This window comes from Danio rerio, chromosome 4, assembly GCF_049306965.1.
Source record: "Danio rerio strain Tuebingen ecotype United States chromosome 4, GRCz12tu, whole genome shotgun sequence".
Taxonomy (NCBI): Eukaryota; Metazoa; Chordata; class Actinopteri; order Cypriniformes; family Danionidae; genus Danio; species Danio rerio.
In genome coordinates, this window is record NC_133179.1 from 58,775,839 (window position 1) to 58,800,197 (window position 24,359).

The following is a 24,359-nucleotide window of genomic DNA, read 5'->3' on the forward strand; positions in this document are numbered from 1 at the left end:
TGGCAGCTGATTTAAATAGCCAACGCTTGACATCCTCTTTCGCTTACGGCCATACCACCCTGGAAATGCCCGATCTCATCTGAACTCGGAAGTAAAGCAGGGTCGGGCCTGGTTAGTACTTGGATGGGAGACCGCCTGGGAATACCAGGTGCTGTAAGCTTTTCGAAGTGCTTCATTTGGCAGCTGATTTAAATAGCCAACGCTTGACATCCTCTTTCGCTTACGGCCATACCACCCTGGAAATGCCCGATCTCATCTGAACTCGGAAGTAAAGCAGGGTCGGGCCTGGTTAGTACTTGGATGGGAGACCGCCTGGGAATACCAGGTGCTGTAAGCTTTTCGAAGTGCTTCATTTGGCAGCTGATTTAAATAGCCAACGCTTGACATCCTCTTTCGCTTACGGCCATACCACCCTGGAAATGCCCGATCTCATCTGAACTCGGAAGTAAAGCAGGGTCGGGCCTGGTTAGTACTTGGATGGGAGACCGCCTGGGAATACCAGGTGCTGTAAGCTTTTCGAAGTGCTTCATTTGGCAGCTGATTTAAATAGCCAACGCTTGACATCCTCTTTCGCTTACGGCCATACCACCCTGGAAATGCCCGATCTCATCTGAACTCGGAAGTAAAGCAGGGTCGGGCCTGGTTAGTACTTGGATGGGAGACCGCCTGGGAATACCAGGTGCTGTAAGCTTTTCGAAGTGCTTCATTTGGCAGCTGATTTAAATAGCCAACGCTTGACATCCTCTTTCGCTTACGGCCATACCACCCTGGAAATGMCCGATCTCATCTGAAYTCGGAAGTAAAGCAGGGTCGGGCCTGGTTAGTACTTGGATGGGAGACCGCCTGGGAATACCAGGTGCTGTAAGCTTTTCGAAGTGCTTCATTTGGCAGCTGATTTAAATAGCCAACGCTTGACATCCTCTTTCGCTTACGGCCATACCACCCTGGAAATGCCCGATCTCATCTGAACTCGGAAGTAAARCAGGGTCGGGCCTGGTTAGTACTTGGATGGGAGACCGCCTGGGAATACCAGGTGCTGTAAGCTTTTCGAAGTGCTTCATTTGGCAGCTGATTTAAATAGCCAACGCTTGACATCCTCTTTCGCTTACGGCCATACCACCCTGGAAATGCCCGATCTCATCTGAACTCGGAAGTAAAGCAGGGTCGGGCCYGGTTAGTACTTGGATGGGAGACCGCCTGGGAATACCAGGTGCTGTAAGCTTTTYGAAGTGCTTCATTTGGCAGCTGATTTAAATAGCCAACGCTTGACATCCTCTTTCGCTTACGGCCATACCACCCTGGAAATGCCCGATCTCATCTGAACTCGGAAGTAAAGCAGGGTCGGGCCTGGTTAGTACTTGGATGGGAGACCGCCTGGGAATACCAGCTGCTGTAAGCTTTTCGAAGTGCTTCATTTGGCAGCTGATTTAAATAGCCAACGCTTGACATCCTCTTTCGCTTAYGGCCATACCACCCTGGAAATGCCCGATCTCATCTGAACTCGGAAGTAAAGCAGGGTCGGGCCTGGTTAGTACTTGGATGGGAGACCGCCTGGGAATACCAGGTGCTGTAAGCTTTTCGAAGTGCTTCATTTGGCAGCTGATTTAAATAGCCAACGCTTGACATCCTCTTTCGCTTACGGCCATACCCCCCTGGAAATGCCCGATCTCATCTGAACTCGGAAGTAAAGCAGGGTCGGGCCTGGTTAGTACTTGGATGGGAGACCGCCTGGGAATACCAGGTGCTGTAAGCTTTTCGAAGTGCTTCATTTGGCAGCTGATTTAAATAGCCAACGCTTGACATCCTCTTTCGCTTACGGCCATACCACCCTGGAAATGCCCGATCTCATCTGAACTCGGAAGTAAAGCAGGGTCGGGCCTGGTTAGTACTTGGATGGGAGACCGCCTGGGAATACCAGGTGCTGTAAGCTTTTCGAAGTGCTTCATTTGGCAGCTGATTTAAATAGCCAACGCTTGACATCCTCTTTCGCTTACGGCCATACCACCCTGGAAATGCCCGATCTCATCTGAACTCGGAAGTAAAGCAGGGTCGGGCCTGGTTAGTACTTGGATGGGAGACCGCCTGGGAATACCAGGTGCTGTAAGCTTTTCGAAGTGCTTCATTTGGCAGCTGATTTAAATAGCCAACGCTTGACATTCACTTTCGCTTACGGCCATACCACCCTGGAAATGCCCGATCTCATCTGAACTCGGAAGTAAAGCAGGGTCGGGCCCGGTTAGTACTTGGATGGGAGACCGCCTGGGAATACCAGGTGCTGTAAGCTTTTCGAAGTGCTTCATTTGGCAGCTGATTTAAATAGCCAACGCTTGACATCCTCTTTCGCTTACGGCCATACCACCCTGGAAATGCCCGATCTCATCTGAACTCGGAAGTAAAGCAGGGTCGGGCCCGGTTAGTACTTGGATGGGAGACCGCCTGGGAATACCAGGTGCTGTAAGCTTTTCGAAGTGCTTCATTTGGCAGCTGATTTAAATAGCCAACGCTTGACATCCTCTTTCGCTTACGCCCATACCACCCTGGAAATGCCTGATCTCATCTGAACTCGGAAGTAAAGCAGGGTCGGGCCCGGTTAGTACTTGGATGGGAGACCGCCTGGGAATACCAGGTGCAGTAAGCTTTTCGAAGTGCTTCATTTGGCAGCTGATTTAAATAGCCAACGCTTGACATCCTCTTTCGCTTACGGCCATACCACCCTGGAAATGCCCGATCTCATCTGAACTCGGAAGTAAAGCAGGGTTGGGCCTGGTTAGTACTTGGATGGGAGACCGCCTGGGAATACCAGGTGCTGTAAGCTTTTCGAAGTGCTTCATTTGGCAGCTGATTTAAATAGCCAACGCTTGACATCCTCTTTCGCTTACGGCCATACCACCCTGGAAATGCCCGATCTCATCTGAACTCGGAAGTAAAGCAGGGTCGGGCCCGGTTAGTACTTGGATGGGAGACCGCCTGGAAATACCAGGTGCTGTAAGCTTTTCGAAGTGCTTCATTTGGCAGCTGATTTAAATAGCCAACGCTTGACATCCTCTTTCGCTTACGGCCATACCACCCTGGAAATGCCCGATCTCATCTGAACTCGGAAGTAAAGCAGGGTCGGGCCTGGTTAGTACTTGGATGGGAGACCGCCTGGGAATACCAGGTGCTGTAAGCTTTTCGAAGTGCTTCATTTGGCAGCTGATTTAAATAGCCAACGCTTGACATCCTCTTTCGCTTATGGCCGTACCACCCTGGAAATGCCCGATCTCATCTGAACTCGGAAGTAAAGCAGGGTCGGGCCTGGTTAGTACTTGGATGGGAGACCGCCTGGGAATACCAGGTGCTGTAAGCTTTTCGAAGTGCTTCATTTGGCAGCTGATTTAAATAGCCAACGCTTGACATCCTCTTTCGCTTACGGCCATACCACCCTGGAAATGCCCGATCTCATCTGAACTCGGAAGTAAAGCAGGGTCGGGCCCGGTTAGTACTTGGATGGGAGACCGCCTGGGAATACCAGGAGCTGTAAGCTTTTCGAAGTGCTTCATTTGGCAGCTGATTTAAATAGCCAACGCTTGACATTCTCTTTCGCTTATGGCCATACCACCCTGGAAATGCCCGATCTCATCTGAACTCGGAAGTAAAGCAGGGTCGGGCCCGGTTAGTACTTGGATGGGAGACCGCCTGGGAATACCAGGTGCTGTAAGCTTTTCGAAGTGCTTCATTTGGCAGCTGATTTAAATAGCCAACGCTTGACATTCTCTTTCGCTTATGGCCATACCACCCTGGAAATGCCCGATCTCATCTGAACTCGGAAGTAAAGCAGGGTCGGGCCTGGTTAGTACTTGGATGGGAGACCGCCTGGGAATACCAGGTGCTGTAAGCTTTTCGAAGTGCTTCATTTGGCAGCTGATTTAAATAGCCAACGCTTGACATCCTCTTTCGGTTACGGCCATACCACCCTGGAAATGCCCGATCTCATCTGAACTCGGAAGTAAAGCAGGGTCGGGCCTGGTTAGTACTTGGATGGGAGACCGCCTGGGAATACCAGGTGCTGTAAGCTTTTCGAAGTGCTTCATTTGGCAGCTGATTTATATAGCCAACGCTTGACATCCTCTTTCGCTTACGGCCATACCACCCTGGAAATGCCCGATCTCATCTGAACTCGGAAGTAAAGCAGGGTCGGGCCTGGTTAGTACTTGGATGGGAGACCGCCTGGGAATACCAGGTGCTGTAAGCTTTTCGAAGTGCTTCATTTGGCAGCTGATTTAAATAGCCAACGCTTGACATCCTCTTTCGCTTACGGCCATACCACCCTGGAAATGCCCGATCTCATCTGAACTCGGAAGTAAAGCAGGGTCGGGCCTGGTTAGTACTTGGATGGGAGACCGCCTGGGAATACCAGGTGCTGTAAGCTTTTCGAAGTGCTTCATTTGGCAGCTGATTTAAATAGCCAACGCTTGACATCCTCTTTCGCTTACGGCCATACCACCCTGGAAATGCCCGATCTCATCTGAACTCGGAAGTAAAGCAGGGTCGGGCCCGGTTAGTACTTGGATGGGAGACCGCCTGGGAATACCAGGTGCTGTAAGCTTTTCGAAGTGCTTCATTTGGCAGCTGATTTAAATAGCCAACGCTTGACATCCTCTTTCGCTTACGGCCATACCACCCTGGAAATGCCCGATCTCATCTGAACTCGGAAGTAAAGCAGGGTCGGGCCCGGTTAGTACTTGGATGGGAGACCGCCTGGGAATACCAGGTGCTGTAAGCTTTTCGAAGTGCTTCATTTGGCAGCTGATTTAAATAGCCAACGCTTGACATCCTCTTTTGCTTACGGCCATACCACCCTGGAAATGCCCGATCTCATCTGAACTCGGAAGTAAAGCAGGGTCGGGCCCGGTTAGTACTTGGATGGGAGACCGCCTGGGAATACCAGGTGCTGTAAGTTTTTCGAAGTGCTTCATTTGGCAGCTGATTTAAATAGCCAACGCTTGACATCCTCTTTCGCTTACGGCCATACCACCCTGGAAATGCCCGATCTCATCTGAACTCGGAAGTAAAGCAGGGTCGGGCCTGGTTAGTACTTGGATGGGAGACCGCCTGGGAATACCAGGTGCTGTAAGCTTTTCGAAGTGCTTCATTTGGCAGCTGATTTAAATAGCCAACGCTTGACATCCTCTTTCGCTTACGGCCATACCACCCTGGAAATGCCCGATCTCATCTGAACTCGGAAGTAAAGCAGGGTCGGGCCCGGTTAGTACTTGGATGGGAGACCGCCTGGGAATACCAGGTGCTGTAAGCTTTTCGAAGTGCTTCATTTGGCAGCTGATTTAAATAGCCAACGCTTGACATCCTCTTTCGCTTACGGCCATACCACCCTGGAAATGCCCGATCTCATCTGAACTCGGAAGTAAAGCAGGGTCGGGCCTGGTTAGTACTTGGATGGGAGACCGCCTGGGAATACCAGGTGCTGTAAGCTTTTCGAAGTGCTTCATTTGGCAGCTGATTTAAATAGCCAACGCTTGACATCCTCTTTCGCTTACGGCCATACCACCCTGAGCACGCTAGAGGGAGCTAGAGTGCAACGAGGAAGTGTAAGGCTGCAGACAGGAGAGAGAGGCTCTCCATTTTTTTTGTGTTATTTTGAGTTTATTTAGTGTCTTTTTTGTGATAGTGGACTTTTTTTTTTTTTTTTTTTTTTTTTTTTTTTTTTTTTTTTTTTTTGTCTTTTAACCACCTGACAGCAGCACGTGTGCTGGCTGGAAGGTGGTTAGCACAGTTTTTTTGAGAGAAAATGATGGACTCACAAAGCAACAGCACAGATTTGTTTGATGAAGCACATGGGGAAAACATCACAGGAAGGAGTGGAGAAAGACAAAAAGAAAACAGCACTGGATTACGAGGGGAAAGACAATTGGAAAACAACACTGGACAGGAAGGAGAAAGAAACATGGTAAACAAAGAACGACAAGAAAACCAACAACAAGAGATGCAACAACAAAGAAGTGGAAAAAAGTACATGAAGGAAGCAACAGTGATTCTAAATGTGGACAAAGTTAAAGAGGTGAGAGTTTTGGAAATAATTAATGCAGTAACTGAAAAGTGTGGACTTGGGAAAATTCTTGCGATAAGGCCGAGACAGGACAAAGATTATGAACTAACTTTAGAAAATGAAGAAACATGCGATAAACTGATGGATGGACTAATAATAAAAGGAGAAACCTGTGAAGTGAAAATGCTACAAAATAGAGACTACGTGGTTTCCTTCATGCATTTGCCCGCTTACCTGGATGATCAATTAATATTAGATAAATTAGAAGGCTGGGGAGTATTTCCCATAACAAAAATTAAAAGAAGGGTATATCCGGGCACAGAAATAGAAGATGGAACTCGATATCTCAAAGTGAGATTCCCCAGAGAAGTGATATCTCTCCCTTACAGCACAAGACTGGAAACGGCAGAAGGTCAGCAATATTTTAGGGTGATGCACAGCCACCAGGTTAAGACTTGTAGGCTGTGCATGAGCCCTGACCATATGGTCAAAGATTGCCCAGACTTTAAATGCCATAAATGTGAGGAAAGGGGACATTTTGCCAGAGACTGCGATGCTATTAAGTGCCCGGACTGCCAGAACTATTTAAGTAAGTGTGAATGTTGGATGGAGGAAGAGGAGGAGGAGGATGAGATCCAGGTGAGTGGGCAAATGCATGAAGGAAACAGTGAAAAGGAAAGTAATGAAGAGGAACAAACAACGACACAAACAATACAAACTACAACAGAGGAAATAACATTGAAGGAGGAGAATGCAAAAAAAGAAAAGGAAAAAGAAACAGAAACAGACAGTCAACAAATAGAGCATGAAGAGGAGGTAGCATGGACACCAATGGACATAACTTCTAGCTTCAAAAACGTTTTGGATGTAATTGAAAAAGAGGATCTTAAAGAACAAAGCAAAGGAACGGACAGAGAGACTGGAAAACATGAGGAGGAAGTAGAAAAAGACAAACTTGAGAAAAGACAAACAAGACGATCAGCAAAAGTTTTATCAAAATTAGAAACTGCAAGAAAAAAGGGTTTGAAAAAAGGACAACTGAAAAGCCACAACAGATATGATTCTTTGAGAGGTTTGGGAGAAGAAGAGGACTAAGATGACGGTTTTTATTTCCTTTTTCCTTCTTTTAATGGTTTTAAATTGCGTGTCTTTTAATGCAAGAGGTTTAATGGACTTAAGAAAATTTAAGAATGTAAAGGAAAAATGTAAAAGAGAAGAAATAATTATTTTACAAGAAACAAATTGGAAAAATGAGGTGATGGACATATATAAAAAAGAATGGGATGGGGACTTTTATTATAGTAATGGAGATACGAAAGCTGGGAGAGGAGTAGCAATTTTAATAAAGAAGAATGCACTGCAAATGAGTAAAGTAATATATAAAGACAAACAAGGAAAATGTATGATCTTAGAAATAAAATATGAAGGGAAAGATATTATTTTAGTTAATGTGCATGCACCAAATGAAGAGAGTGAAAAGAAAAGCTTTTTTAACATATTAAGAAGGTTTTTAAAAAACTATAAACAAATAATAGTATGTGGGGATTTTAACACTGTTTTTAGCAGACAGGACATAACAGAAGGTATGGTTTTTAAATCAGACACGGGAAGGAAAGAACTAAAATCACTAATAGAGGAAAAAGGAATGATAGACATTTGGAGAGAAAGAAATGGGAAGAAAAAGGAGTTTCCTAGAAGACAAATAGTAGGGAATTTTGTAAACCAATCGAGAATAGACTATGTGTTATGCACAAGAAATATAGAAATTTATATAGAAAAAATAAGCTACGATGAAACTGTTTTAAGTGACCATAAATTTGTATTTTTTAATTTTAATACAGAAGAAATACAAAGAGGCCCAGGGGTATGGACATTAAATAGTGAAATTTTAAAAAACGAAGACTATGTTAAAAAAGTAAAAGAAATAATAGAAAAAGAAAAAGAAAACCAGATCTATAATGAAGACAAAAGACTATGGTGGGAAAATGTCAAATTTCTGATTAAAAAATCTACATTAACATTCTGTAGAATAATACAAAAGAATAAAAGACACAAAGAAAAGACAATCAAAGAAAACTTAGAAATAGAACTAGAAAAAAATGAAAAAGACATTCAAAAAATAAAAGAAATGGAGGGAAAACTGAAAGAAATAGAAGAAAAGAAATATGAAGGAGCTAGACTAAGAAGCAAAGCAAAATATGTAGTAGAGGGAGAAAAATGCACAAAGTTCTTCTTTGATTTAGAAAGACAAAAAGCAAAAGCAGAAACAATCAAGATAATACAAGGGGCAAAAGGAGAAAGCATAGAAGGAAATGAAGAAATTTTAAAAGAAATCAAAAAATACTATGAGGAGTTATTTAAAACACAGGGAGTTGATGAAGTACAAATGTCAAAATTATTAAAACAGATAAAAACAAAAATAGATGAAGAGGATAAAAAAGAATGCGACCAAGAAATAGGGGAAGAAGAAATAAGAAAAGCAATAGAAAGCTTGAACAAAAAGAAAAGTCCAGGAATAGATGGTTTAAATAGTGAATTTTATGTATGTTTTAAAGAAATTTTAATTCCGATTTTAACTGACGTTTTTAAGGAAATACTGCAAAAAGAAGAGCTAAATGAAAGAATGGGAATGGGATTAATGAAATTAATACACAAAAAAGGAGAAAAGACATTGTTAAAAAATTACAGACCAATCACAATGTTAAACACAGATTTGAAGATTTTAACAAAAATTTTAGCAAATAGATTAAAAGAAGTGATGCCAAAAATAATTAAAACAACACAGGCCTATGCGATAAAAGGAAGAGACATAGCAGACATAACAATGAGCATAAAAGACATCATAGAATATATGAAGGAGAAAAAAGAGGAAGGATATATAATAAGTCTGGATTTTGAAAAAGCTTTTGATAGAGTTGAACACCAGTTTTTATTCAAAGTACTCAAAAAGTTTGGTTTTGGAGAAGTTTTTAGAAAATGGATAAAGATTTTGTATAAGGGTATTTTAACAAAAATAAAATGTAATGGCTTTTTAACAGAATGTTTTAAAATAACAAGATCGATAAGACAAGGATGCCCTCTGTCAGCACTTTTATATTCACTTGTGGCAGAACCCCTGGGCTTAGCTATCAACGAAGAAGAAAAAATTAAAGGAATTGAGATTGAAGAAAATAAAGTAAATAAAAAAATGTTTCAATATGCAGATGACACTACATTAATAGTAAAAGGAAAAGAGAGTGTGAAAAAAGCCATGAAAATAGTACAACAATTTTGTAAAGGATCGGGGAGTAAAGTAAATGAAGACAAAACGGTTTATATGAAGTTTGGAAAGGAAACAGATTTAGCAGAATGCACCAATTTCAAAGAAGTAGAAGAAATCAAGATTTTAGGGGTTTTAATGGGGAAAGATGCCAGAACAGCGAGAGATAAGATGTGGGAAGGTCTTTTAACAGATATAGAAAGGAGGTTAAATTACTGGAAACTAAGAACACTAACATTAAAAGGAAAAGTTTTAATTTTAAATGTTTTAATGGAGTCTAAATTGTGGCATGTTTTATATGTTTTAGAAATGCCAATGTGGATAGAAAAGAGGTTGAAAAAATGTTTTACAGATTTTTTATGGGGAGGTAAGCCACCAAGGATTGCTTTTAATACAGTCGTAGGGGAAATAGACAAAGGTGGTCTGGGTTTAATAGATGTAGAACAAAGAAAAAATAGTTTAAGAGTGAAAAGAATAAAAAAGTATCTAGAAAAAGAAAACAAAGCAGAGTGGAAAAAAACAATGAAATATTTTTTAAACAAATGTGGTAATTTTAACATGGGAGATGGGATTTTATGGATGAAAACAAAAGCTTGGATGACAGAAAACTTACCTGAATTTTATAGAGAAATTTTAAGTGCGTGGGGGAATTTTTTAAAACAAGTGGAATATAGTCCACATGGAAGGGAAAACATTTTAAACCAACCTCTTTTCTTGAACAATAACATTTTAAGTCAAGGGAAGGTTTTATACTATAAGAAATGGATAGAAGTTGGGATTTTAAAAGTGCGGGACATTTTATATGAATTTAAAGAAGGCTTTTTAACTGAACAATATGTTATAGACACAATGGAGGAGGCGAAAGAGGAATACAACAGAAAGGAAATTGAGAAAAATCTTGACATAATTAAACAGGCAATTCCAAAAGAATGGATAAGAAGCATAGAAAATTTTGAAAAAGAAAAAGAAACAAAAGAAGTGTATGTGAAAACAGGTGAAAAAATAGGCAATTTTAATGAATGTACTGTGAAAAATATTTATTGTTTTTTTAGAGAGAATGTTTTTAAAGAACCAACAGCAAACAAATACTGGATAGAGAAATACAAAAATGTAAAAGCAAATGAAATATGGGGAAACATGAAAGGAAGGTATGTGGAAACAAAAGTCGAATGTCTAGAATTTTTAATAAGGCACAAAGCAATCTTTTCTGATGTCATTTTAAACAAGATAGGGATGGAACAAAGTGGAATGTGTAAAGTATGTCAAAAAGAAGAAGAGGGTTTTTTACACATGTTTTTATATTGTCAAGAATTGGAAGGTTTTTTAAAAGATTGTAAAGTTTTAATTAAAGGACTACTTGGAGACTGGGATGAAAATGAAACAGAATGGAACAGAGTAGTGATGTTGGGATGGAATAAGAACAATGAAAATAAGAAAATAGTAAACCTATGTATAATGCTGATGAAAAATGCAATGTGGGAAAGGAGAATTGTGGCAAAAAAAGAGAAAATGGTAATGGATGTATGGGGAATTTTTAAGAGGAAAATGGAGAGATATGTGGAAAAACTGTATGTATATCATAAAAATGAGAACATTTTGAGTGAGCTGCACAAAATTCTGACGGACAAGGCATGTCAAGTTTTTAAAGAAATGAACTGGAAACTACCACATTTTTAATGTTTTTGAATATGAAATGATCTTTTAATGTCTGTTTTATTATGATTTACTGTAAAAGAATGTAATCGAAATTGGTTCAATAAAAAAAAAAAAAAAAAAAAAAAAAAAGAAATGCCCGATCTCATCTGAACTCGGAAGTAAAGCAGGGTCGGGCCTGGTTAGTACTTGGATGGGAGACCGCCTGGGAATACCAGGTGCTGTAAGCTTTTCGAAGTGCTTCATTTGGCAGCTGMTTTAAATAGCCAACGCTTGACAKCCTCTTTCGCTTACGGCCATACCACCCTGGAAATGCCCGATCTCATCTGAACTCGGAAGTAAAGCAGGGTCGGGYCYGGTTAGTACTTGGATGGGAGACCGCCTGGGAATACCAGGTGCTGTAAGCTTTTCGAAGTGCTTCATTTGGCAGCTGMTTTAAATAGCCAACGCTTGACAKCCTCTTTCGCTTACGGYCATACCACCCTGGAAATGCCCGATCTCATCTGAACTCGGAAGTAAAGCAGGGTCGGGCCYGGTTAGTACTTGGATGGGAGACCGCCTGGGAATACCAGGTRCTGTAAGCTTTTCGAAGTGCTTCATTTGGCAGCTGMTTTAAATAGCCAACGCTTGACAKCCTCTTTCGCTTACGGCCATACCACCCTGGAAATGCCCGATCTCATCTGAACTCGGAAGTAAAGCAGGGTCGGGCCYGGTTAGTACTTGGATGGGAGACCGCCTGGGAATACCAGGTGCTGTAAGCTTTTCGAAGTGCTTCATTTGGCAGCTGMTTTAAATAGCCAACGCTTGACAKCCTCTTTCGCTTACGGCCATACCACCCTGGAAATGCCCGATCTCATCTGAACTCGGAAGTAAAGCAGGGTCGGGCCTGGTTAGTACTTGGATGGGAGACCGCCTGGGAATACCAGGTGCTGTAAGCTTTTTCGAAGTGCTTCATTTGGCAGCTGMTTTAAATAGCCAACGCTTGACAKCCTCTTTCGCTTACGGCCATACCACCCTGGAAATGCCCGATCTCATCTRAACTCGGAAGTAAAGCAGGGTCGGGCCTGGTTAGTACTTGGATGGGAGACCGCCTGGGAATACCAGGTGCTGTAAGCTTTTCGAAGTGCTTCATTTGGCAGCTGMTTTAAATAGCCAACGCTTGACAKYCTCTTTCGCTTACGGCCATACCACCCTGGAAATGCCCGATCTCATCTGAACTCGGAAGWAAAGCAGGGTCGGGCCYGGTTAGTACTTGGATGGGAGACCGCCTGGGAATACCAGGTGCTGTAAGCTTTTCGAAGTGCTTCATTTGGCAGCTGMTTTAAATAGCCAACGCTTGACAKCCTCTTTCGCTTACGGCCATACCACCCTGGAAATGCCCGATCTCATCTGAACTCGGAAGTAAAGCAGGGTCGGGCCTGGTTAGTACTTGGATGGGAGACCGCCTGGGAATACCAGGTGCTGTAAGCTTTTCGAAGTGCTTCATTTGGCAGCTGMTTTAAATAGCCAACGCTTGACAKCCTCTTTCGCTTACGGCCATACCACCCTGGAAATGCCCGATCTCATCTGAACTCGGAAGTAAAGCAGGGTCGGGCCTGGTTAGTACTTGGATGGGAGACCGCCTGGGAATACCAGGTGCTGTAAGCTTTTCGAAGTGCTTCATTTGGCAGCTGMTTTAAATAGCCAACGCTTGACAKCCTCTTTCRCTTACGGCCATACCACCCTGGAAATGCCCGATCTCATCTGAACTCGGAAGTAAAGCAGGGTCGGGCCTGGTTAGTACTTGGATGGGAGACCGCCTGGGAATACCAGGTGCTGTAAGCTTTTTCGAAGTGCTTCATTTGGCAGCTGMTTTAAATAGCCAACGCTTGACAKCCTCTTTCGCTTACGGCCATACCACCCTGGAAATGCCCGATCTCATCTGAACTCGGAAGTAAAGCAGGGTCGGGCCTGGTTAGTACTTGGATGGGAGACCGCCTGGGAATACCAGGTGCTGTAAGCTTTTCGAAGTGCTTCATTTGGCAGCTGMTTTAAATAGCCAACGCTTGACAKCCTCTTTCGCTTACGGCCATACCACCCTGGAAATGCCCGATCTCATCTGAACTCGGAAGTAAAGCAGGGTCGGGCCTGGTTAGTACTTGGATGGGAGACCGCCTGGGAATACCAGGTGCTGTAAGCTTTTCGAAGTGCTTCATTTGGCAGCTGMTTTAAATAGCCAACGCTTGACAKCCTCTTTCGCTTACGGCCATACCACCCTGGAAATGCCCGATCTCATCTGAACTCGGAAGTAAAGCAGGGTCGGGCCTGGTTAGTACTTGGATGGGAGACCGCCTGGGAATACCAGGTGCTGTAAGCTTTTTCGAAGTGCTTCATTTGGCAGCTGMTTTAAATAGCCAACGCTTGACAKCYTCTTTCGCTTACGGCCATACCACCCTGGAAATGCCCGATCTCATCTGAACTCGGAAGTAAAGCAGGGTCGGGCCTGGTTAGTACTTGGATGGGAGACCGCCTGGGAATACCAGGTGCTGTAAGCTTTTCGAAGTGCTTCATTTGGCAGCTGMTTTAAATAGCCAACGCTTKASAKYCTCTTTCGCTTAYGGCCATACCACCCTGGAAATGCCCGATCTCATCTGAACTCGGAAGTAAAGCAGGGTCGGGCCTGGTTAGWACTTGGATGGGAGACCGCCTGGGAATACCAGGTGCTGTAAGCTTTTCGAAGTGCTTCATTTGGCAGCTGMTTTAAATAGCCAACGCTTGACAKCCTCTTTCGSTTACGGCCATACCACCCTGGAAATGCCCGATCTCATCTGAACTCGGAAGTAAAGCAGGGTCGGGCCTGGTTAGTACTTGGATGGGAGACCGCCTGGGAATACCAGGTGCTGTAAGCTTTTCGAAGTGCTTCATTTGGCAGCTGMTTTAWATAGCCAACGCTTGACAKCCTCTTTCGCTTACGGCCATACCACCCTGGAAATGCCCGATCTCATCTGAACTCGGAAGTAAAGCAGGGTCGGGCCTGGTTAGTACTTGGATGGGAGACCGCCTGGGAATACCAGGTGCTGTAAGCTTTTCGAAGTGCTTCATTTGGCAGCTGMTTTAAATAGCCAACGCTTGACAKCCTCTTTCGCTTACGGCCATACCACCCTGGAAATKCCCGATCTCATCTGAACTCGGAAGTAAAGCAGGGTCGGGCCTGGTTAGTACTTGGATGGGAGACCGCCTGGGAATACCAGGTGCTGTAAGCTTTTCGAAGTGCTTCATTTGGCAGCTGMTTTAAATAGCCAACGCTTGACAKCCTCTTTCGCTTACGGCCATAMCACCCTGGAAATGCCCGATCTCATCTGAACTCGGAAGTAAAGCAGGGTCGGSCCYGGTTAGTACTTGGATGGGAGACCGCCTGGGAATACCAGGTGCTGTAAGCTTTTTCGAAGTGCTTCATTTGGCAGCTGMTTTAAATAGCCAACGCTTGACAKCCTCTTTCGCTTACGGCCATACCACCCTGGAAATGCCCGATCTCATCTGAACTCGGAAGTAAAGCAGGGTCGGGCCYGGTTAGTACTTGGATGGGAGACCGCCTGGGAATACCAGGTGCTGTAAGCTTTTCGAAGTGCTTCATTTGGCAGCTGMTTTAAATAGCCAACGCTTGACAKCCTCTTTYGCTTACGGCCATACCACCCTGGAAATGCCCGATCTCATCTGAACTCGGAAGTAAAGCAGGGTCGGGCCYGGTTAGTACTTGGATGGGAGACCGCCTGGGAATACCAGGTGCTGTAAGTTTTTCGAAGTGCTTCATTTGGCAGCTGMTTTAAATAGCCAACGCTTGACAKCCTCTTTCGCTTACGGCCATACCACCCTGGAAATGCCCGATCTCATCTGAACTCGGAAGTAAAGCAGGGTCGGGCCTGGTTAGTACTTGGATGGGAGACCGCCTGGGAATACCAGGTGCTGTAAGCTTTTCGAAGTGCTTCATTTGGCAGCTGMTTTAAATAGCCAACGCTTGACAKYCTCTTTCGCTTACGGCCATACCACCCTGGAAATGCCCGATCTCATCTGAACTCGGAAGTAAAGCAGGGTCGGGCCYGGTTAGTACTTGGATGGGAGACCGCCTGGGAATACCAGGTGCTGTAAGCTTTTCGAAGTGCTTCATTTGGCAGCTGMTTTAAATAGCCAACGCTTGACAKCCTCTTTCGCTTACGGCCATACCACCCTGGAAATGCCCGATCTCATCTGAACTCGGAAGTAAAGCAGGGTCGGGCCTGGTTAGTACTTGGATGGGAGACCGCCTGGGAATACCAGGTGCTGTAAGCTTTTGAAGTGCTTCATTTGGCAGCTGATTTAAATAGCCAACGCTTGACATCCTCTTTCGCTTACGGCCATACCACCCTGAGCACGCTAGAGGGAGCTAGAGTGCAACGAGGAAGTGTAAGGCTGCAGACAGGAGAGAGAGGCTCTCCATTTTTTTTGTGTTATTTTGAGTTTATTTAGTGTCTTTTTTGTGATAGTGGACTTTTTTTTTTTTTTTTTTTTTTTTTTTTTTTTTTTTTTTTTTTGTCTTTTAACCACCTGACAGCAGCACGTGTGCTGGCTGGAAGGTGGTTAGCACAGTTTTTTTGAGAGAAAATGATGGACTCACAAAGCAACAGCACAGATTTGTTTGATGAAGCACATGGGGAAAACATCACAGGAAGGAGTGGAGAAAGACAAAAAGAAAACAGCACTGGATTACGAGGGGAAAGACAATTGGAAAACAACACTGGACAGGAAGGAGAAAGAAACATGGTAAACAAAGAACGACAAGAAAACCAACAACAAGAGATGCAACAACAAAGAAGTGGAAAAAAGTACATGAAGGAAGCAACAGTGATTCTAAATGTGGACAAAGTTAAAGAGGTGAGAGTTTTGGAAATAATTAATGCAGTAACTGAAAAGTGTGGACTTGGGAAAATTCTTGCGATAAGGCCGAGACAGGACAAAGATTATGAACTAACTTTAGAAAATGAAGAAACATGCGATAAACTGATGGATGGACTAATAATAAAAGGAGAAACCTGTGAAGTGAAAATGCTACAAAATAGAGACTACGTGGTTTCCTTCATGCATTTGCCCGCTTACCTGGATGATCAATTAATATTAGATAAATTAGAAGGCTGGGGAGTATTTCCCATAACAAAAATTAAAAGAAGGGTATATCCGGGCACAGAAATAGAAGATGGAACTCGATATCTCAAAGTGAGATTCCCCAGAGAAGTGATATCTCTCCCTTACAGCACAAGACTGGAAACGGCAGAAGGTCAGCAATATTTTAGGGTGATGCACAGCCACCAGGTTAAGACTTGTAGGCTGTGCATGAGCCCTGACCATATGGTCAAAGATTGCCCAGACTTTAAATGCCATAAATGTGAGGAAAGGGGACATTTTGCCAGAGACTGCGATGCTATTAAGTGCCCGGACTGCCAGAACTATTTAAGTAAGTGTGAATGTTGGATGGAGGAAGAGGAGGAGGAGGATGAGATCCAGGTGAGTGGGCAAATGCATGAAGGAAACAGTGAAAAGGAAAGTAATGAAGAGGAACAAACAACGACACAAACAATACAAACTACAACAGAGGAAATAACATTGAAGGAGGAGAATGCAAAAAAAGAAAAGGAAAAAGAAACAGAAACAGACAGTCAACAAATAGAGCATGAAGAGGAGGTAGCATGGACACCAATGGACATAACTTCTAGCTTCAAAAACGTTTTGGATGTAATTGAAAAAGAGGATCTTAAAGAACAAAGCAAAGGAACGGACAGAGAGACTGGAAAACATGAGGAGGAAGTAGAAAAAGACAAACTTGAGAAAAGACAAACAAGACGATCAGCAAAAGTTTTATCAAAATTAGAAACTGCAAGAAAAAAGGGTTTGAAAAAAGGACAACTGAAAAGCCACAACAGATATGATTCTTTGAGAGGTTTGGGAGAAGAAGAGGACTAAGATGACGGTTTTTATTTCCTTTTTCCTTCTTTTAATGGTTTTAAATTGCGTGTCTTTTAATGCAAGAGGTTTAATGGAYTTAAGAAAATTTAAGAATGTAAAGGAAAAATGTAAAAGAGAAGAAATAATTATTTTACAAGAAACAAATTGGAAAAATGAGKTGATGGACAWATATAAAAAAGAATGGGATGGGGACTTTTATTATAGTAATGGAGATACGAAAGCTGGGAGAGGRGTAGCAATTTTAATAAAGAAGAATGCACTGCAAATGAGTAAAGTAATATATAAAGACAAACAAGGAAAATGTATGATCTTAGAAATAAAATATGAAGGRAAAGATATTATTTTAGTWAAYGTGCATGCACCMAATGAAGAGAGTGAAAAGAAAAGCTTTTTTAACATATTAAGAAGGTTTTTAAAAAACTATAAACAAATAATAGTATGTGGGGATTTTAACACTGTTTTTAGCAGACAGGACATAACAGAAGGTATGGTTTTTAAATCAGACACGGGAAGRAAAGAACTAAAATCACTAATAGAGGAAAAAGGAATGATAGACATTTGGAGAGAAAGAAATGGGAAGAAAAAGGAGTTTYCTAGAAGACAAATAGTAGGGAATTTTGTAAACCAATCRAGAATAGACTATGTGTTATGCACAAGAAATATAGAAATTTATATAGAAAAAATAAGSTACGATGAAACTGTTTTAAGTGACCATAAATTTGTATTTTTTAATTTTAATACAGAWGAAATACAAAGAGGCCCAGGGGTATGGACATTAAATAGTGAWATTTTAAAAAACGAAGACTATGTTAAAAAARTAAMAGAAATAATAGAAAARGAAAAAGRAAACCAGATYTATAATGAAGACAAAAGACTATGGTGGGAAAATGTCAAATTTCTGATTAAAAAATCWACAWTAACATTCTGTAGAATAATACAAAAGAATAAAAGACACAAAGAAAARACAATCAAAGAAAACTTAGAAAWAGAACTAGAAAAAAAWGAAAAAGACATTCAAAAAATAAAAGAAATGGAGGGAAAACTGAAAGAAATAGAAGAAAAGAAATATGAAGGAGCTAGACTAAGAAGCAAAGCAAAATATGTAGTAGAGGGAGARAAATGCACAAAGTTCTTCTTTGATTTAGAAAGACAAAAAGSAAAAGCAGAAACAATMAAGATAATACAAGGRGCAAAAGGAGAAAGCATAGAAGGAAATGAAGAAATTTTAAAAGAAATCAAAAAAATACTATGAGGAGTTATTTAAAACACAGGGAGTTGATGAAGTACAAATGKCAAAATTATTAAAACAGATAAAAACAAAAATAGATGAAGAGGATAAAAAAGAATGCGACCAAGAAATAGGGGAAGAAGAAATAAGAAAAGCAATAGAAAGCTTGAACAAAAAGAAAAGTCCAGGAATMGATGGTTTAAATAGTGAATTTTATGTATGTTTTAAAGAAATTTTAATTCCRATTTTAACTGACGTTTTTAAGGAAATACTGCAAAAAGAAGARCTAAATGAAAGAATGGGAATGGGATTAATGAAATTAATACACAAAAAAGGAGAAAAGACATTGTTAAAAAATTACAGACCAATCACAATGTTAAACACAGATTTGAAGATTTTAACAAAAATTTTAGCAAATAGATTAAAAGAAGTGATGCCAAAAATARTTAAAACAACACAGGCCTATGCRATAAAAGGAAGAGACATAGCAGACATAACAATGAGCATAAAAGACATCATAGAATATATGAAGGAGAAAAAAGAGGAAGGATATATAATAAGTCTGGATTTTGAAAAAGCTTTTGATAGAGTTGAACACCAGTTTTTATTCAAAGTACTCAAAAAGTTTGGTTTTGGAGAAGTTTTTAGAAAATGGATAAAGATTTTGTATAAGGGTATTTTAACAAAARTWAAATGTAATGGCTTTTTAACAGAATGTTTTAAAATAACAAGATCGATAAGRCAAGGATGYCCTCTGTCAGCACTTTTATATTCACTTGTGGCAGAACCCCTGGGCTTAGCTATCAACGAAGAAGAAAAAATWAAAGGAATTGAGATTGAAGAAAATAAAGTAAATAAAAAAATGTTTCAATATGCAGATGACACTACATTAATAGTAAAAGGAAAAGAGAGTGTGAAARAAGCCATGAAAATAGTACAACAATTTTGTAAAGGATCGGGGAGTAAAGTAAATGAAGACAAAACGGTTTATATGAAGTTTGGAAAGGAAACAGATTTAGCAGAATGCACCAATTTCAAAGAAGTAGAAGAAATCAAGATTTTAGGGGTTTTAWTGGGGAAAGATGCCAGAAMAGCGAGAGATAAGATGTGGGAAGGTYTTTTAACAGATATAGAAAGGAGGTTAAATTACTGGAAACTAAGAACACTAACATTAAAAGGAAAAGTTTTRATTTTAAATGTTTTAATGGAGTCTAAATTGTGGCATGTTTTATATGTTTTAGAAATGCCAATGTGGATAGAAAAGAGGTTGAAAAAATGTTTTACWGATTTTTTATGGGGAGGTAAGCCACCAAGGATTGCTTTTAATACAGTCGTAGGGGAAATAGACAARGGTGGTCTGGGTTTAATAGATGTAGAACAAAGAAAAAATAGTTTAAGAGTGAAAAGAATAAARAAGTATCTAGAAAAAGAAAACAAAGCAGAGTGGAAAAAAACAATGAAATATTTTTTAAACAAATGTGGTAATTTTAACATGGGAGATGGGATTTTATGGATGAAAACAAAAGCTTGGATGACAGAAAACTTACCTGAATTTTATAGAGAAATTTTAAGTGCGTGGGGGAATTTTTTAAAACAAGTGGAATATAGTCCACATGGAAGGGAAAACATTTTAAACCAACCTCTTTTCTTGAACAATAAYATTTTAAGTCAAGGGAAGGTTTTATACTATAAGAAATGGATAGAAGTTGGGATTTTAAAAGTGCGGGACATTTTATATGAATTTAAAGAAGGCTTTTTAACTGAACAATATGTTATAGACACAATGGAGGAGGCGAAAGAGGAATACAACAGAAAGGAAATTGAGAAAAATCTTGACATAATTAAACAGGCRATTCCAAAAGAATGGATAARAAGCATAGAAAATTTTGAAAAAGAAAAAGAAACAAAAGAAGTGTATGTGAAAACAGGTGAAAAAATAKGCAATTTTAATGAATGTACTGTGAAAAATATTTATTGTTTTTTTAGAGAGAATGTTTTTAAAGAACCAACAGCAAACAAATACTGGATAGAGAAATACAAAAATGTAAAAGCAAATGAAATATGGGGAAACATGAAAGGAAGGTATGTRGAAACAAAAGTCGAATGTCTAGAATTTTTAATAAGGCACAAAGCAATCTTTTCTGATGTCATTTTAAACAAGATAGGRATGGAACAAAGTGGAATGTGTAAAGTATGTCAAAAAGAAGAAGAGGGTTTTTTACACATGTTTTTATATTGTCAAGAATTGGAAGGTTTTTTAAAAGATTGTAAAGTTTTAATTAAARGACTACTTGGAGACTGGGATGAAAATGAAACAGAATGGAACAGAGTAGTGATGTTGGGATGGAATAAGAACAATGAAAATAAGAAAATAGTAAACCTATGTATAATGCTGATGAAAAATGCAATGTGGGAAAGGAGAATTGTGGCAAAAAAAGAGAAAATGGTRATGGATGTATGGGGAATTTTTAAGAGGAAAATGGAGAGATATGTGGAAAAACTGTATRTATATCATAAAAATGAGAACATTTTGAGTGAGCTTGCACAAAATTCTGACGGACAARGCATGTCAAGTTTTTAAAGAAATGAACTGGAAACTACCACATTTTTAATGTTTTTGAATATGAAATGATCTTTTAATGTCTGTTTTATTATGATTTACTGTAAAAGAWTGTAATYGAAATTGGTTCAATAAAAAAAAAAAAAAAAAAAAAAAAAAAAAAGAAATGCCCGATCTCATCTGAACTCGGAAGTAAAGCAGGGTCGGGCCTGGTTAGTACTTGGATGGGAGACCGCCTGGGAATACCAGGTGCTGTAAGCTTTTCGAAGTGCTTCATTTGGCAGCTGMTTTAAATAGCCAACGCTTGACAKCCTCTTTCGCTTACGGCCATACCACCCTGGAAATGCCCGATCTCATCTGAACTCGGAAGTAAAGCAGGGTCGGGYCYGGTTAGTACTTGGATGGGAGACCGCCTGGGAATACCAGGTGCTGTAAGCTTTTCGAAGTGCTTCATTTGGCAGCTGMTTTAAATAGCCAACGCTTGACAKCCTCTTTCGCTTACGGCCATACCACCCTGGAAATGCCCGATCTCATCTGAACTCGGAAGTAAAGCAGGGTCGGGCCYGGTTAGTACTTGGATGGGAGACCGCCTGGGAATACCAGGTGCTGTAAGCTTTTCGAAGTGCTTCATTTGGCAGCTGMTTTAAATAGCCAACGCTTGACAKCCTCTTTCGCTTACGGCCATACCACCCTGGAAATGCCCGATCTCATCTGAACTCGGAAGTAAAGCAGGGTCGGGCCYGGTTAGTACTTGGATGGGAGACCGCCTGGGAATACCAGGTGCTGTAAGCTTTTCGAAGTGCTTCATTTGGCAGCTGMTTTAAATAGCCAACGCTTGACAKCCTCTTTCGCTTACGGCCATACCACCCTGGAAATGCCCGATCTCATCTGAACTCGGAAGTAAAGCAGGGTCGGGCCTGGTTAGTACTTGGATGGGAGACCGCCTGGGAATACCAGGTGCTGTAAGCTTTTCGAAGTGCTTCATTTGGCAGCTGMTTTAAATAGCCAACGCTTGACAKCCTCTTTCGCTTACGGCCATACCACCCTGGAAATGCCCGATCTCATCTRAACTCGGAAGTAAAGCAGGGTCGGGCCTGGTTAGTACTTGGATGGGAGACCGCCTGGGAATACCAGGTGCTGTAAGCTTTTCGAAGTGCTTCATTTGGCAGCTGMTTTAAATAGCCAACGCTTGACAKYCTCTTTCGCTTACGGCCATACCACCCTGGAAATGCCCGATCTCATCTGAACTCGGAAGTAAAGCAGGGTCGGGCCYGGTTAGTACTTGGATGGGAGACCGCCTGGGAATACCAGGTGCTGTAAGCTTTTCGAAGTGCTTCATTTGGCAGCTGMTTTAAATAGCCAACGCTTGACAKCCTCTTTCGCTTACGGCCATACCACCCTGGAAATGCCCGATCTCATCTGAACTCGGAAGTAAAGCAGGGTCGGGCCTGGTTAGTACTTGGATGGGAGACCGCCTGGGAATACCAGGTGCTGTAAGCTTTTCGAAGTGCTTCATTTGGCAGCTGMTTTAAATAGCCAACGCTTGACAKCCTCTTTCGCTTACGGCCATACCACCCTGGAAATGCCCGATCTCATCTGAACTCGGAAGTAAAGCAGGGTCGGGCCTGGTTAGTACTTGGATGGGAGACCGCCTGGGAATACCAGGTGCTGTAAGCTTTTCGAAGTGCTTCATTTGGCAGCTGMTTTAAATAGCCAACGCTTGACAKCCTCTTTCRCTTACGGCCATACCACCCTGGAAATGCCCGATCTCATCTGAACTCGGAAGTAAAGCAGGGTCGGGCCTGGTTAGTACTTGGATGGGAGACCGCCTGGGAATACCAGGTGCTGTAAGCTTTTCGAAGTGCTTCATTTGGCAGCTGMTTTAAATAGCCAACGCTTGACAKCCTCTTTCGCTTACGGCCATACCACCCTGGAAATGCCCGATCTCATCTGAACTCGGAAGTAAAGCAGGGTCGGGCCTGGTTAGTACTTGGATGGGAGACCGCCTGGGAATACCAGGTGCTGTAAGCTTTTCGAAGTGCTTCATTTGGCAGCTGATTTAAATAGCCAACGCTTGACATCCTCTTTCGCTTACGGCCATACCACCCTGGAAATGCCCGATCTCATCTGAACTCGGAAGTAAAGCAGGGTCGGGCCTGGTTAGTACTTGGATGGGAGACCGCCTGGGAATACCAGGTGCTGTAAGCTTTTCGAAGTGCTTCATTTGGCAGCTGATTTAAATAGCCAACGCTTGACATCCTCTTTCGCTTACGGCCATACCACCCTGGAAATGCCCGATCTCATCTGAACTCGGAAGTAAAGCAGGGTCGGGCCTGGTTAGTACTTGGATGGGAGACCGCCTGGGAATACCAGGTGCTGTAAGCTTTTCGAAGTGCTTCATTTGGCAGCTGATTTAAATAGCCAACGCTTGACATCCTCTTTCGCTTACGGCCATACCACCCTGGAAATGCCCGATCTCATCTGAACTCGGAAGTAAAGCAGGGTCGGGCCTGGTTAGTACTTGGATGGGAGACCGCCTGGGAATACCAGGTGCTGTAAGCTTTTCGAAGTGCTTCATTTGGCAGCTGATTTAAATAGCCAACGCTTGACATCCTCTTTCGCTTACGGCCATACCACCCTGGAAATGCCCGATCTCATCTGAACTCGGAAGTAAAGCAGGGTCGGGCCTGGTTAGTACTTGGATGGGAGACCGCCTGGGAATACCAGGTGCTGTAAGCTTTTCGAAGTGCTTCATTTGGCAGCTGMTTTAAATAGCCAACGCTTGACAKCCTCTTTCGCTTACGGCCATACCACCCTGGAAATGCCCGATCTCATCTGAACTCGGAAGTAAAGCAGGGTCGGGCCTGGTTAGTACTTGGATGGGAGACCGCCTGGGAATACCAGGTGCTGTAAGCTTTTCGAAGTGCTTCATTTGGCAGCTGMTTTAAATAGCCAACGCTTGACAKCCTCTTTCGCTTACGGCCATACCACCCTGGAAATGCCCGATCTCATCTGAACTCGGAAGTAAAGCAGGGTCGGGCCTGGTTAGTACTTGGATGGGAGACCGCCTGGGAATACCAGGTGCTGTAAGCTTTTCGAAGTGCTTCATTTGGCAGCTGATTTAAATAGCCAACGCTTGACATCCTCTTTCGCTTACGGCCATACCACCCTGGAAATGCCCGATCTCATCTGAACTCGGAAGTAAAGCAGGGTCGGGCCTGGTTAGTACTTGGATGGGAGACCGCCTGGGAATACCAGGTGCTGTAAGCTTTTCGAAGTGCTTCATTTGGCAGCTGATTTAAATAGCCAACGCTTGACATCCTCTTTCGCTTACGGCCATACCACCCTGGAAATGCCCGATCTCATCTGAACTCGGAAGTAAAGCAGGGTCGGGCCTGGTTAGTACTTGGATGGGAGACCGCCTGGGAATACCAGGTGCTGTAAGCTTTTCGAAGTGCTTCATTTGGCAGCTGATTTAAATAGCCAACGCTTGACATCCTCTTTCGCTTACGGCCATACCACCCTGGAAATGCCCGATCTCATCTGAACTCGGAAGTAAAGCAGGGTCGGGCCTGGTTAGTACTTGGATGGGAGACCGCCTGGGAATACCAGGTGCTGTAAGCTTTTCGAAGTGCTTCATTTG

The 24,359-nt window shown here is 42.2% G+C and overlaps 1 protein-coding gene and 73 non-coding genes across 74 annotated transcripts in view; all 74 read left to right on the forward strand.

The window, feature by feature from the left end:
• LOC100537530 (uncharacterized) overlaps nt 1-24,359 on the forward strand; it is an 858,077-nt gene that overhangs the window by 415,515 nt on the left and 418,203 nt on the right. The window lies entirely within an intron of this gene.
• Nucleotides 42-160, forward strand: LOC137495185 (5S ribosomal RNA). Its single transcript, XR_011015104.1, has one exon. It is a non-coding gene; the product is annotated as a 5S ribosomal RNA (ribosomal RNA).
• On the forward strand, nt 219-337 carry LOC137494077 (5S ribosomal RNA). Its single transcript, XR_011014052.2, has one exon. It is a non-coding gene; the product is annotated as a 5S ribosomal RNA (ribosomal RNA).
• Nucleotides 396-514, forward strand: LOC137492797 (5S ribosomal RNA). The gene has a single exon (XR_011012770.2). It is a non-coding gene; the product is annotated as a 5S ribosomal RNA (ribosomal RNA).
• LOC137495184 (5S ribosomal RNA) lies at nt 573-691 on the forward strand. Its single transcript, XR_011015103.1, has one exon. It is a non-coding gene; the product is annotated as a 5S ribosomal RNA (ribosomal RNA).
• On the forward strand, nt 750-868 carry LOC141383598 (5S ribosomal RNA). Its single transcript, XR_012404623.1, has one exon. It is a non-coding gene; the product is annotated as a 5S ribosomal RNA (ribosomal RNA).
• Nucleotides 927-1,045, forward strand: LOC141383136 (5S ribosomal RNA). The gene has a single exon (XR_012404110.1). It is a non-coding gene; the product is annotated as a 5S ribosomal RNA (ribosomal RNA).
• LOC141383056 (5S ribosomal RNA) lies at nt 1,104-1,222 on the forward strand. The gene has a single exon (XR_012404021.1). It is a non-coding gene; the product is annotated as a 5S ribosomal RNA (ribosomal RNA).
• Nucleotides 1,281-1,399, forward strand: LOC141383781 (5S ribosomal RNA). Its single transcript, XR_012404817.1, has one exon. It is a non-coding gene; the product is annotated as a 5S ribosomal RNA (ribosomal RNA).
• On the forward strand, nt 1,458-1,576 carry LOC141383132 (5S ribosomal RNA). Its single transcript, XR_012404103.1, has one exon. It is a non-coding gene; the product is annotated as a 5S ribosomal RNA (ribosomal RNA).
• LOC141383354 (5S ribosomal RNA) lies at nt 1,635-1,753 on the forward strand. Its single transcript, XR_012404368.1, has one exon. It is a non-coding gene; the product is annotated as a 5S ribosomal RNA (ribosomal RNA).
• LOC141382844 (5S ribosomal RNA) lies at nt 1,812-1,930 on the forward strand. The gene has a single exon (XR_012403785.1). It is a non-coding gene; the product is annotated as a 5S ribosomal RNA (ribosomal RNA).
• LOC141382845 (5S ribosomal RNA) lies at nt 1,989-2,107 on the forward strand. The gene has a single exon (XR_012403786.1). It is a non-coding gene; the product is annotated as a 5S ribosomal RNA (ribosomal RNA).
• Nucleotides 2,166-2,284, forward strand: LOC141383113 (5S ribosomal RNA). The gene has a single exon (XR_012404080.1). It is a non-coding gene; the product is annotated as a 5S ribosomal RNA (ribosomal RNA).
• Nucleotides 2,343-2,461, forward strand: LOC141383114 (5S ribosomal RNA). The gene has a single exon (XR_012404081.1). It is a non-coding gene; the product is annotated as a 5S ribosomal RNA (ribosomal RNA).
• Nucleotides 2,520-2,638, forward strand: LOC141383894 (5S ribosomal RNA). Its single transcript, XR_012404953.1, has one exon. It is a non-coding gene; the product is annotated as a 5S ribosomal RNA (ribosomal RNA).
• On the forward strand, nt 2,697-2,815 carry LOC137495179 (5S ribosomal RNA). The gene has a single exon (XR_011015098.2). It is a non-coding gene; the product is annotated as a 5S ribosomal RNA (ribosomal RNA).
• Nucleotides 2,874-2,992, forward strand: LOC141383673 (5S ribosomal RNA). The gene has a single exon (XR_012404704.1). It is a non-coding gene; the product is annotated as a 5S ribosomal RNA (ribosomal RNA).
• Nucleotides 3,051-3,169, forward strand: LOC137492791 (5S ribosomal RNA). The gene has a single exon (XR_011012764.2). It is a non-coding gene; the product is annotated as a 5S ribosomal RNA (ribosomal RNA).
• On the forward strand, nt 3,228-3,346 carry LOC141383666 (5S ribosomal RNA). Its single transcript, XR_012404697.1, has one exon. It is a non-coding gene; the product is annotated as a 5S ribosomal RNA (ribosomal RNA).
• On the forward strand, nt 3,405-3,523 carry LOC141383582 (5S ribosomal RNA). Its single transcript, XR_012404607.1, has one exon. It is a non-coding gene; the product is annotated as a 5S ribosomal RNA (ribosomal RNA).
• LOC141383399 (5S ribosomal RNA) lies at nt 3,582-3,700 on the forward strand. Its single transcript, XR_012404416.1, has one exon. It is a non-coding gene; the product is annotated as a 5S ribosomal RNA (ribosomal RNA).
• On the forward strand, nt 3,759-3,877 carry LOC141383326 (5S ribosomal RNA). Its single transcript, XR_012404340.1, has one exon. It is a non-coding gene; the product is annotated as a 5S ribosomal RNA (ribosomal RNA).
• On the forward strand, nt 3,936-4,054 carry LOC137494069 (5S ribosomal RNA). Its single transcript, XR_011014044.2, has one exon. It is a non-coding gene; the product is annotated as a 5S ribosomal RNA (ribosomal RNA).
• Nucleotides 4,113-4,231, forward strand: LOC141382846 (5S ribosomal RNA). Its single transcript, XR_012403787.1, has one exon. It is a non-coding gene; the product is annotated as a 5S ribosomal RNA (ribosomal RNA).
• LOC141382847 (5S ribosomal RNA) lies at nt 4,290-4,408 on the forward strand. Its single transcript, XR_012403788.1, has one exon. It is a non-coding gene; the product is annotated as a 5S ribosomal RNA (ribosomal RNA).
• LOC141383115 (5S ribosomal RNA) lies at nt 4,467-4,585 on the forward strand. The gene has a single exon (XR_012404082.1). It is a non-coding gene; the product is annotated as a 5S ribosomal RNA (ribosomal RNA).
• Nucleotides 4,644-4,762, forward strand: LOC141383116 (5S ribosomal RNA). Its single transcript, XR_012404084.1, has one exon. It is a non-coding gene; the product is annotated as a 5S ribosomal RNA (ribosomal RNA).
• On the forward strand, nt 4,821-4,939 carry LOC141383509 (5S ribosomal RNA). The gene has a single exon (XR_012404530.1). It is a non-coding gene; the product is annotated as a 5S ribosomal RNA (ribosomal RNA).
• On the forward strand, nt 4,998-5,116 carry LOC141382848 (5S ribosomal RNA). Its single transcript, XR_012403789.1, has one exon. It is a non-coding gene; the product is annotated as a 5S ribosomal RNA (ribosomal RNA).
• On the forward strand, nt 5,175-5,293 carry LOC141383117 (5S ribosomal RNA). The gene has a single exon (XR_012404085.1). It is a non-coding gene; the product is annotated as a 5S ribosomal RNA (ribosomal RNA).
• On the forward strand, nt 5,352-5,470 carry LOC141382849 (5S ribosomal RNA). Its single transcript, XR_012403790.1, has one exon. It is a non-coding gene; the product is annotated as a 5S ribosomal RNA (ribosomal RNA).
• On the forward strand, nt 11,244-11,362 carry LOC137495173 (5S ribosomal RNA). The gene has a single exon (XR_011015092.2). It is a non-coding gene; the product is annotated as a 5S ribosomal RNA (ribosomal RNA).
• On the forward strand, nt 11,421-11,539 carry LOC137495172 (5S ribosomal RNA). Its single transcript, XR_011015091.2, has one exon. It is a non-coding gene; the product is annotated as a 5S ribosomal RNA (ribosomal RNA).
• Nucleotides 11,598-11,716, forward strand: LOC137492786 (5S ribosomal RNA). The gene has a single exon (XR_011012759.2). It is a non-coding gene; the product is annotated as a 5S ribosomal RNA (ribosomal RNA).
• On the forward strand, nt 11,775-11,893 carry LOC137492785 (5S ribosomal RNA). The gene has a single exon (XR_011012758.2). It is a non-coding gene; the product is annotated as a 5S ribosomal RNA (ribosomal RNA).
• Nucleotides 11,953-12,071, forward strand: LOC137495171 (5S ribosomal RNA). The gene has a single exon (XR_011015090.2). It is a non-coding gene; the product is annotated as a 5S ribosomal RNA (ribosomal RNA).
• LOC137492784 (5S ribosomal RNA) lies at nt 12,130-12,248 on the forward strand. Its single transcript, XR_011012757.2, has one exon. It is a non-coding gene; the product is annotated as a 5S ribosomal RNA (ribosomal RNA).
• LOC137494067 (5S ribosomal RNA) lies at nt 12,307-12,425 on the forward strand. The gene has a single exon (XR_011014042.2). It is a non-coding gene; the product is annotated as a 5S ribosomal RNA (ribosomal RNA).
• On the forward strand, nt 12,484-12,602 carry LOC137492782 (5S ribosomal RNA). The gene has a single exon (XR_011012755.2). It is a non-coding gene; the product is annotated as a 5S ribosomal RNA (ribosomal RNA).
• On the forward strand, nt 12,661-12,779 carry LOC137495170 (5S ribosomal RNA). Its single transcript, XR_011015089.2, has one exon. It is a non-coding gene; the product is annotated as a 5S ribosomal RNA (ribosomal RNA).
• Nucleotides 12,839-12,957, forward strand: LOC137494066 (5S ribosomal RNA). The gene has a single exon (XR_011014041.2). It is a non-coding gene; the product is annotated as a 5S ribosomal RNA (ribosomal RNA).
• LOC137492781 (5S ribosomal RNA) lies at nt 13,016-13,134 on the forward strand. Its single transcript, XR_011012754.2, has one exon. It is a non-coding gene; the product is annotated as a 5S ribosomal RNA (ribosomal RNA).
• On the forward strand, nt 13,193-13,311 carry LOC137495168 (5S ribosomal RNA). The gene has a single exon (XR_011015087.1). It is a non-coding gene; the product is annotated as a 5S ribosomal RNA (ribosomal RNA).
• On the forward strand, nt 13,371-13,489 carry LOC137494065 (5S ribosomal RNA). The gene has a single exon (XR_011014040.2). It is a non-coding gene; the product is annotated as a 5S ribosomal RNA (ribosomal RNA).
• Nucleotides 13,548-13,666, forward strand: LOC137492780 (5S ribosomal RNA). Its single transcript, XR_011012753.2, has one exon. It is a non-coding gene; the product is annotated as a 5S ribosomal RNA (ribosomal RNA).
• Nucleotides 13,725-13,843, forward strand: LOC137495167 (5S ribosomal RNA). The gene has a single exon (XR_011015086.2). It is a non-coding gene; the product is annotated as a 5S ribosomal RNA (ribosomal RNA).
• Nucleotides 13,902-14,020, forward strand: LOC137494064 (5S ribosomal RNA). The gene has a single exon (XR_011014039.2). It is a non-coding gene; the product is annotated as a 5S ribosomal RNA (ribosomal RNA).
• On the forward strand, nt 14,079-14,197 carry LOC137492779 (5S ribosomal RNA). The gene has a single exon (XR_011012752.2). It is a non-coding gene; the product is annotated as a 5S ribosomal RNA (ribosomal RNA).
• LOC137495166 (5S ribosomal RNA) lies at nt 14,256-14,374 on the forward strand. Its single transcript, XR_011015085.2, has one exon. It is a non-coding gene; the product is annotated as a 5S ribosomal RNA (ribosomal RNA).
• LOC137494062 (5S ribosomal RNA) lies at nt 14,434-14,552 on the forward strand. The gene has a single exon (XR_011014037.2). It is a non-coding gene; the product is annotated as a 5S ribosomal RNA (ribosomal RNA).
• On the forward strand, nt 14,611-14,729 carry LOC137492778 (5S ribosomal RNA). The gene has a single exon (XR_011012751.2). It is a non-coding gene; the product is annotated as a 5S ribosomal RNA (ribosomal RNA).
• LOC137495165 (5S ribosomal RNA) lies at nt 14,788-14,906 on the forward strand. The gene has a single exon (XR_011015084.1). It is a non-coding gene; the product is annotated as a 5S ribosomal RNA (ribosomal RNA).
• Nucleotides 14,965-15,083, forward strand: LOC137494061 (5S ribosomal RNA). Its single transcript, XR_011014036.2, has one exon. It is a non-coding gene; the product is annotated as a 5S ribosomal RNA (ribosomal RNA).
• On the forward strand, nt 15,142-15,260 carry LOC137492777 (5S ribosomal RNA). Its single transcript, XR_011012750.2, has one exon. It is a non-coding gene; the product is annotated as a 5S ribosomal RNA (ribosomal RNA).
• Nucleotides 21,036-21,154, forward strand: LOC141383383 (5S ribosomal RNA). The gene has a single exon (XR_012404400.1). It is a non-coding gene; the product is annotated as a 5S ribosomal RNA (ribosomal RNA).
• Nucleotides 21,213-21,331, forward strand: LOC141383058 (5S ribosomal RNA). Its single transcript, XR_012404023.1, has one exon. It is a non-coding gene; the product is annotated as a 5S ribosomal RNA (ribosomal RNA).
• Nucleotides 21,390-21,508, forward strand: LOC141383059 (5S ribosomal RNA). The gene has a single exon (XR_012404024.1). It is a non-coding gene; the product is annotated as a 5S ribosomal RNA (ribosomal RNA).
• LOC141382850 (5S ribosomal RNA) lies at nt 21,567-21,685 on the forward strand. The gene has a single exon (XR_012403791.1). It is a non-coding gene; the product is annotated as a 5S ribosomal RNA (ribosomal RNA).
• On the forward strand, nt 21,744-21,862 carry LOC141383457 (5S ribosomal RNA). The gene has a single exon (XR_012404475.1). It is a non-coding gene; the product is annotated as a 5S ribosomal RNA (ribosomal RNA).
• LOC141383060 (5S ribosomal RNA) lies at nt 21,921-22,039 on the forward strand. Its single transcript, XR_012404025.1, has one exon. It is a non-coding gene; the product is annotated as a 5S ribosomal RNA (ribosomal RNA).
• LOC141382851 (5S ribosomal RNA) lies at nt 22,098-22,216 on the forward strand. The gene has a single exon (XR_012403792.1). It is a non-coding gene; the product is annotated as a 5S ribosomal RNA (ribosomal RNA).
• On the forward strand, nt 22,275-22,393 carry LOC141382852 (5S ribosomal RNA). Its single transcript, XR_012403793.1, has one exon. It is a non-coding gene; the product is annotated as a 5S ribosomal RNA (ribosomal RNA).
• On the forward strand, nt 22,452-22,570 carry LOC137489503 (5S ribosomal RNA). The gene has a single exon (XR_011008908.2). It is a non-coding gene; the product is annotated as a 5S ribosomal RNA (ribosomal RNA).
• Nucleotides 22,629-22,747, forward strand: LOC137489504 (5S ribosomal RNA). The gene has a single exon (XR_011008909.1). It is a non-coding gene; the product is annotated as a 5S ribosomal RNA (ribosomal RNA).
• Nucleotides 22,806-22,924, forward strand: LOC137489505 (5S ribosomal RNA). The gene has a single exon (XR_011008910.1). It is a non-coding gene; the product is annotated as a 5S ribosomal RNA (ribosomal RNA).
• On the forward strand, nt 22,983-23,101 carry LOC137489531 (5S ribosomal RNA). The gene has a single exon (XR_011008936.2). It is a non-coding gene; the product is annotated as a 5S ribosomal RNA (ribosomal RNA).
• Nucleotides 23,160-23,278, forward strand: LOC137489537 (5S ribosomal RNA). Its single transcript, XR_011008942.2, has one exon. It is a non-coding gene; the product is annotated as a 5S ribosomal RNA (ribosomal RNA).
• LOC137489506 (5S ribosomal RNA) lies at nt 23,337-23,455 on the forward strand. Its single transcript, XR_011008911.1, has one exon. It is a non-coding gene; the product is annotated as a 5S ribosomal RNA (ribosomal RNA).
• Nucleotides 23,514-23,632, forward strand: LOC137489536 (5S ribosomal RNA). The gene has a single exon (XR_011008941.2). It is a non-coding gene; the product is annotated as a 5S ribosomal RNA (ribosomal RNA).
• LOC137489507 (5S ribosomal RNA) lies at nt 23,691-23,809 on the forward strand. The gene has a single exon (XR_011008912.1). It is a non-coding gene; the product is annotated as a 5S ribosomal RNA (ribosomal RNA).
• On the forward strand, nt 23,868-23,986 carry LOC137489528 (5S ribosomal RNA). Its single transcript, XR_011008933.2, has one exon. It is a non-coding gene; the product is annotated as a 5S ribosomal RNA (ribosomal RNA).
• Nucleotides 24,045-24,163, forward strand: LOC137489508 (5S ribosomal RNA). The gene has a single exon (XR_011008913.1). It is a non-coding gene; the product is annotated as a 5S ribosomal RNA (ribosomal RNA).
• On the forward strand, nt 24,222-24,340 carry LOC137489509 (5S ribosomal RNA). Its single transcript, XR_011008914.1, has one exon. It is a non-coding gene; the product is annotated as a 5S ribosomal RNA (ribosomal RNA).